Source organism: Meleagris gallopavo, chromosome 1, assembly GCF_000146605.3.
Source record: "Meleagris gallopavo isolate NT-WF06-2002-E0010 breed Aviagen turkey brand Nicholas breeding stock chromosome 1, Turkey_5.1, whole genome shotgun sequence".
NCBI classification, from domain to species: Eukaryota; Metazoa; Chordata; class Aves; order Galliformes; family Phasianidae; genus Meleagris; species Meleagris gallopavo.
This window is the reverse complement of record NC_015011.2, coordinates 90,095,123-90,103,867: the sequence shown is the minus strand read 5'-3', so window position 1 is coordinate 90,103,867 and position 8,745 is coordinate 90,095,123.

The following is an 8,745-nucleotide window of genomic DNA, read 5'->3' as shown; positions in this document are numbered from 1 at the left end:
TACGGTGTGATGCGAATCTGCTATGGGGTATGCACTTCAGTGGCAATTTAAATCAGTCTGAGTCTGGCCTCCTCCCCCTGTGTGTTCCTGTCCCTTTCCCCACACTTGTGCAGATGCTCGCCTGATTCCTTTGCTGAGCTTGTCTGGGGAATTAAGTTGGCAGAAAACACGCCTTGCTAAAAATAAGTTTTTTGTTGGTTTAGCTCTCTGAACTGGCTTGCAGTGTGGTTAGACAAATAGCAGCACCAATGGAGGAAGGGGACAAGAAGCGCATATGTTGACTCAAGTCTTCTCCTAGTTCCATTCTATCTGATGGCATTCCTGTTTGGTGGAAATCATAGAGTGGTTTGGGTTGGAAGGGACCTTTCAGATCACCAAGTTCCAACCCCCTGCTATAAGCAAGGGACACCTCCCACTAGACCAGGTTCTCAAAGCCACATCCAGCCTGGCCTTGAACATCTCCATGGAGGGGGCATCCACAGCCTCGCTGGCCAACCTGTTTCAGTGTCTCACAACCCTCACAGTAAAGAAAAAAAATATTCTTGCTAATATGTAGTCTAAATCTACCCTCTTCCTGTTTGAAACCATTTCTTCTTGTCCTGTTGCTACGTGCCTTTGTAAAATGGGGTGTCGTGCTCTTGTCTGCGTGGTCAAACCACTTGCTTGGCACCAGTTCCAGCATCTGATTTCTAGGATGCTGTGGGTTAGCTTGTTAACCAGGTGGATTAACTAGCCTGGCATAATTTTAGATTGCAAGTTTGTGAATTGAAGTTGGCTCAACAAAGGCCTTCAGTTCCACTAAGGACAGCGTGAGAGAGAGGATCAAACTGAGTAGGGGGAAGAAGGAAGAAGAGTCAAGTTTCCCCTTCTCAGGAGCAGCAAGTATTTTAGTTTGCTTAGTTGCATTGTATAGCCTCACCTTTGAGTGGTGTGAGACACAGCACAGCCACAGTTGGTGGGCTCGACTTGGTCTCAGATGGTGCTAGCCCAAGGGAAGTGATGGGAGTGTGTGGCCATGGGCACAGTGCTGGGCCTCCTCTGCTAGCAACAGGCTGGTACAGAGATTATTGGTGTTGAAACTGCACATCAGCGAATGAGTAGCTTAGAAACCAGCAGATGCTGACAATTGGGCATGGTATATGTTGTCACAAGTATGACTGCTTTAATGGCTGCTGTGATAGAGACTCTTAAATAAAAATTGAACAAGGCCTATGGGTGGTTCCCATTGTTTCAGAGTTGCCTACAATGAGAGAGACTGTGGCTCCAAAGGGCGTACTGTCAAAAGTACCTAGGAAGTTACAAGCACTGTTCCTTTTGCTAAATTAGTCTGATATCCATCCCTGTATCAGCCGTTTAACATGATGGGTTTGGAAAAGATGCATCTTCTATAAACTGTGTCATTATGACAACAAACCTTTTTTTCAGCGTTCCTCTTTTTCTTTCCCTCTTCCCAGAGATCAGCTTTGGCTGTACAGAAATGAAGTAGCATATTAGCAGTCTTTATAAAACGGCTGTATTTCACGCTGTATGACATAGCATGGAATTTTAGAAAAGAAAGCTACAAACAGCTGAATTACTTAATCTGTAAATACTACAGAACACTTAAAATATATGCACAAAAACCTGTTGAATGAGGATGGAGATGTAGCTTGTTATTCTTTTCCTCTCCTTTAGGGCTTAAGGGCTGTTAGGAAGCTGCCATCCTTTTTGCAGTGAGCTCCTTTGCTGTTTGTTCTCTTTGTCCTTCTGATGATTCAGTTTTATTTGAAAAATGCCATGTGACTTAGTAATTTGTGCCTGACCATACCAGTGTGGAGTTGTAGCTTTATACTGCTTGGATATAGCCCAGGGGGAGGAGTATACTGTGAATAAAGGTAAAAATGACTCAGACATCTGATGAATCACTCATTTATGTATTAGTTAATATGGTCTACTGAATGAAAAATGTGCTTTAAGTTTCTTTCAGGAATTGTACTGCAAAGATGCCTTTCTATTTATCCATAATTCTGCTTCTTACCTGCTGATCTTTAGTACAGATGTTATCGCTCTTGTTTGAGTTTTCAGCTGGAGGTTTAAATCGGTATTGGAACTTGATTATTTCGAAGGCAGAGAGAGATGGAAATGGCAGAAAATGCTGTCTGACTCCCTACCAGCTTCTACCAGTGCTTCCCACTGTGCATGTGTGCACACCCTTTGGGAAATGTGCTGGGAAGCTTGGGCTGTGAGTGGATTCTTCTAGCTCTAATTGCAGCGGTAGAGACATCATTGCTTCTGACTGTTGAAGTTTGCTGTTTCCTTGCATCTGTTGGGTCTGCCCACATGAGTGTTGTCTAATCCATTCAGGTTAAAATTAGCAGGGTTAGCGAAGACTGTGGTCTTAGCTGCCTGGAGTAGCCCAGATAACTCTGATTGAAATCTATGAGTGAGGGATCGTCTTGAGTTGCTTTGTCATCGTACCTGAGGGTACAGTTCACGTTACACTTAATCCAATTTAAGAGTGGGTTGCTGCCAAAAAGAAGTGGGAACATAAGCAGGGAGAGTATTGGGCTGTCACTTTCTGGATTATTGTCTGTTCTGATAAAGGCTATGTAAAACTGCCCTAGCTTCTGGCAGAAATTGGGTAGCATTGCATGGAGAAACTGGAGGTAGGGAGAGCAAAGGGAGGAGTAACCTGCTGGCAGTGTTTGAGTCTGAACGAGGATGTCTCTTCTCAGTGTCAGAAATATGTGGCTGTCCAGTCATTCTTTTTTATTAAATGTGTTGATCTGAACTTACAGTGTAAATTGTGAGTTTGTCTAGTACTAGTCGGTTACCCTTAAAAAAAAAAAAAAGTTGTAAAGTCATCTTTACTTGCCGCTCCATTTCAGTTAGAGTATGGTTAGCTTTAGAGATCTTATGACAACAACACTGATTAAGCTTGGGAACTTGGAAGTACTTTTCAGAACAGTTGAGGATTTCTTCTGTATATGTATTTAGTCCAAAGTCTAGCAGGTCCTTTCTTCAAATGAGTGGCTGTGTCTTAACGTGGCAAGTTGCTTGACTCTCACAGCATCACTAACTTTTATCCAGCTTCTACTGCAGGCACAGATGCTCTTAGCTTAGGCTGGATTAGCCAAAGGAAGAAGCCTGGCTGCACAAATTTCTATGCTGCTTACATGTTAGTTTGCCTGTGAAAGGTAGTACAAGGAAGGTCTAAACATTCTGTTGTACGTTGTTCTTCACATCCAGCTCAGGCAAGCACAGAGACAAACATTCTTACATTTTTGGGAACGTAACCAAAGGCACTGTCCCTGTGTTTACCCTGGTTTTACATCAGGAGTCTGCTGTTGGAGGAGGTCAGGTGTATCTTGCATGTGAATCAGTATGGTGATTTTTGATCTTTCTCTTCTTTCAAACAAAAAGAGAATAGACTTCCCACTTATCTCTCAGTTCATTTTAGGTTTCATAGGTGGTTCTTTTCCTACCCTAAAGTGCTCATCAGCACCGTAAGAGTTCTGGAAAGATGATGTTCTCTGCATGCCCTGAACATATGCAGCTCTGTAGAGCAATCTGGGTGTTGCTCTTATGTCTTTCCTACTGTTTGCTTGTATGGGAACTAGAGAATTGGAGGCTCCTTTTGCTATTTTACCTTGTGAAGATAAGGGGAAGATGGGAGAGGTTCGTGTTTTAAAAATTCAGCCTCTGTTACTGCAGCATAAAAAGAATCCACTGCTGAGTGGATTCCCAACTTTGTGAGGGTCTTGAGTGTCTTCCAGAAGTATCCTACAGGCACAGACTGCAGAAATCTGCATAATTCTGAAATTTCTTTACTAGGAGGCTGCTGCTTTTCTCATTGCAGCAGGAAGCAACGGTGGTGTAAAGAATAATCTCCCTTCAGAGTTGCAAGATGTAAAATGGCTTTTCATCACGATACATTTTAATTTGTTTGGTAACCTAGTTTCAACACAGTTGCACCTTATATGGTTCCCTTCTGTGGCAGTGCAGGGACGTGTTCAAAATATGCTGAGGACTGACTAAAGCCCAGTGTCATAAAACTTCCTGAGAATGTGACTGAACCATGCTTGTGTTGGAAAAACTACTTCGTTAATATCATTCTCAACATAGTTAAAATTGAAAATGGATCCAGGAAGGTCTTACAACTCATTTTTAATAATATCTCTAGCAAACTAGCTATTTTTAAGCTAACGGCTAAGTTTAAAGGATATAGCATTGAATTTAAGTACTTTTTAACTTCAGCTTTCTGTGATTTTTGGGTAATGAACTCTTCAGCAGTAGGAAGGATTTGCTATGTGGTAGTTTGAATAAAGACAAAGACAGTTTCTCACGTTGGTTTGTGGGGGATAGGAACAGGCAGTGTTTCTGCACTCTGTGGTCTATAAGTCAGGTTTGCAAGTGTTTTGGGCATCTCTAAAGATCTTAGAAAAAAAATTCAATTGCTGCTCCTTTAATAGTATTGATTAATAATATGAATTAAAAATACCGCATACAAAGGTGTGCCAGCAGTTCTGTCCTGTCATTCTCCATATGTAGTGTTAACATACGAGAAGGTTAGGATTAACAGAAGGACTGTTGTTGGGATAAACCTCATTCAGAAAGATCACTTCAAAGTTGCATGAAAAACTCTTTCCAAAGTCTTGAGACAATCTGTCATTTTCTGTGCGTGCTCAGAAAGAAGCGTTAGTTTTTTAGCTGCTTACGGGATCGGTTAATCTGTCAGTCTCTCTAAATGCAAAATTAACTGCAGGCAGAGCAGTATCTTCATTATTTATTGAAGTTCTGATTTCACGTGGTGTGGGTCTGAGCTAGAAATGCTCTATTTACGAATGAGGGGGGAAGTTTCATTGTCATTTGTCATATATTGTCATCACAGATGCATCTGTGGATTGTATAATACAGACACTTAAAGAAGCTTGGAATTATTATAGAGAAATTGAGAAATCTGACTGCATTTCTGGCATGACTTGTTTGAGGTTTTATCAGCCCATTGCTCTCAGTTTTCTGAGTTTGTGGCAGTTGTATTGACTGTGTTTTGTGTATTAGGCTATATGCCTGTATACACAAGTAATAATCACCAAAGGCAGCATCTGTCCCTAAGGCTTTAGAAAAACAAACACTTGGAAGGTAGAGAAATGAACGTGCCTTTCATTAGCAGGGAGTAGCTTGGTATGCTTAACAGTTTTCTTGTAATATGTAGACTGCTATGGGCAGTTGTTTCTTGAACAGGCTTAATTCAGTGACAGGTTGGTTAGGGGTTTTTGTGACACTGTCATCCAAGTTGTAGCTGTCATTCTTGGTTATGTGTATTAATGTTAGGAGAACACGGGAGACAAATGTTGTGGATGCAGCTGTCTACTAATTACCTGTATCTAAACTCCTCACCTTGTTTACAGTGTCAGCTTTGTATGTAGTTGTTTGTTGTGACAAGCTTTATAAAATGTGGGTGCTGGACAGGCAGACTGCTTCAGTACTTCTGTCCTTTGCCTTTGCTGTAATCAGTGTTGTGGATAGCAATGAAGTGTCTGACCGAGGCATGAAGCCAGGATAGAAATGTGGTTTAATTGATAACAAAGATGTTTCTGTTTTCTTAGAAGCTGTTGACCAGTGCACACTGGAACTCTGTAGCCAAATTGACTTGGTGCATATGGTTGTGTGGAAGCGTTCTTTGGTCCGGCAGAAATCTTAGAGATTGTTTTTAAGAACCACTGAGGTAGCGAATAAATACACTTCACTACGTGGTGTGATCTACTTGTTAAAATTTGTTTGGAAATGGTTGCTTTGGTGCTCAGCAACACTTCAAGACTGAACTGTGCAACGTTTGGCGTAGGATTACTACGTGATATGAAAACTCTGGGGAGCACCCACGGGAGAGGCCAGCTTAGAGGAAAAGGGTGATACTTGGTTTCTGAGCAGACTGGTGGGTGCTCTCAGAGCCCTGCAGATCCCTGCACTGCATTTAGTGAGCATTGGAAACAACCACCGGTGCTGGAAGGCCCTGCTGGGGCGGCCCTTAAACAAAAGGAGGGCTAGGCTCTCAGCGTGCTGGCTATCGCTGTGCTCTGCTGTGTGACAGTCCCACATGCGCTGGCTGTCCAGCTTAGAAAACGAATGTTTGTTTGCTGTCCCTGGGAGTTCTTGTCCCGTGTTTCCTAGTGGAACATAGGTTTGTTGTATATGGCTGCAGATGTATGCACAGAGGGAGGAAAGTACAAATAGAAAAATTACTCCGTACTGAAAAAATTAGCATTTCTGTGGAAGAAAAACATCACTTTTTCAATTAGGCCCTTTTCATCACATGTATACTTCACCAGGCCTCTTTCTATGTGCCTGAGCGTTTAAACAAGTCGCAAACCAGATGGACAAAACGAGGCATTGAAAGGCAATTTGCTTCCCATAATATCTTATTTCCCGTGCTGCTGAATAGGTGTGTGTGGATAAGGAGGTTTCTTTTGTGGCGGCACAGGTGCGCCGTGGCTCTGCGGCAGAGGCAGGGCCGGTGCTTGAGACGAGCCAGTTGCCATGGAAACAATTATGATGTCACGAATTCAGGGCAGTGACTTCACTGCAGTCTACTCTATTCTCAGCTTTCCTCAGCTCTGGCGCGGTGATAAGCGTCTCTGTGTGATCCTGGGGCTTGTTTATTCAGTAACAGCAACTAACGTGCTCCAGGTCCTCAAATTAAACCTAATGGCTGCTTACTATAAATTCACCACCCCCCTCAAAGCTGAGATATTACATCTGTCTTTATCTTGACCTTTTTATCTGCGTTAGCCCCAAAAGCATTCTGATGTGTTGCGAATGGAGAGGAAAATGCTTTTGTAGCTAGCTGAGAGGGATGCTTGTACTTCTAAAACTGAAAATGGGAGCATAGTAGTGATCTGCTACATCTTCTCCCAGAAGAATTTGTTCAATTCTGGCTTGCCTTTCTTTGTCCTATTCTTTCTTGAAGCAGACAAAATGTTTTCCTGCTCTCATTTAAGGGCCTGTTGACCTGCAGGTTGTACCAGGAAACTTCCTGCCCATCAGCCTTTGGAAATGGTCAGCTGTTTCTGCTCCCTGAGTATTTCCATTTGTCGCTGGGTTGCGCACCTCCATTTCATTTCGCAGGTAGCAGTGCTGGCTGCATTCAGTGTGGCGTCCTCTGCTGCATTCTGATAGCCAAAGAGAAGTATTTAGCATTTTTCCCATGTTAGTGAAGTGATAGGATTTCCAAATTTAGCCTCCAATAAAATGTGATTAAAAACGTTGAGCTTAACTGGGGTGCTTTTAGTTTGTTAGCATAACCAAGTGTCTGTTTAATGCTGGCTTAATGGCTTAACTCGGAGGTTGCCTGAGACTTCTAGGCCGTCAGACTTCTTATGTTATCACTGAGTAGCACAAAGTATGTTTAAGTGGCATGCCAGGTATTTTTTTAACGTCTTGCATTGGCAAGAGAAAGGTTGTTCACCTTTTGCTTCTGTTCAACAAAGGTGGTTTCTGTAGGACTGAAATTTGTTGTTATTAGAAAGCCTTTCAGCACTCTTACAAAAAGAGAAAATGTAGGATGTGTGGATTTCTTCTCGTGCCTTAGTACTGTGGTTATCATTTGCATTAAATTGTATTGAGCATCCATCCATTTATCGGAGGTTAGAATTAAATGACCTCTTCACATTTTTCTTCCTCTGAAGAAAGATGGAGACTTGAAATCATCCACCAGCAAATGGGAGAATGTCGCAGGCAGCCTGCGAGGAAGATGAAAAACATCTGGAAAATTAAAGTTGCAGTTGTCTCTGTAGACGAGGAAAAAAAGCTTGTGTAGCTTGTCATTTCTGATGAGCTTATTGTGGAAGTTGAATTCTGGCATGTTGCAACCGGAGTTTGTGATTGAGATGTCGTAATAAGCTTCTAATACAGAGGTGACTGTAAAACGCTGTTGCAGGTGCTATTGTTCCCATTACCTACTTGAAGATGTGCTGGTTTATGCTTAGTTAACAGTTGTGCTTAGTAGGTATTTTCTTTAGTCAGTATGAACATGTTATTGCCAAGATAGCTTGAATTAAAATCTCTATACGTTGGTTTTTTTTCCCCTAAAAATGCAGATGGTTTATCTGCATGTAATGCCTGTTTTATTAATTTGAGAGTACTGATACAATTTGATTGCTGAATCTTTTGGTACTGAGGTCTATGTACTTTTCAGCATAGCACTTTGTAATTTAGCTGTTACGTTTTTTCAGTTCATTTCTAAACACTAAGCTATTGGGAGGAATAGAGCTTTCTTAATGACAAACTGGCATAACAATACATGAAAAATTGCTAACTGAAAACCCCAACTTTTTAGTCACATGGAGATTAGATCATTCAGTTCCCAGCAGTGTTTGCCTGAGCTAGTGTTACATTTAGAAATAGCGCTGTGGCAGTTATTATCGGGCTGAATATACTTGGAATCTAAAGCTCTGGACTGCAAGTGCCTCGGCAGTGAAAATTCCCCTCATGTGAGGGGGGAGCATAGGCAGCTTTCTAGAATGCTTGGGGAAAATGATCACCTTACTTGTGAAAAAGAATGGAAGCTTGGAATGGAAAAAGCGAAAATCAGTTTTACAGTGCAAGTGCCCATATTGTCTTTTATGAACAGGCAGGCTTATGACCTATCTGCGGTGTATAGATCAGAAAGGATGTTGCTGTTTCAGACTTCATATTTAGGAGAATGGGATGATGAGTGTCATGATGGGGAAGGAAGACGCACCCCTCACCCTCTCTCTTTTTTTTTTT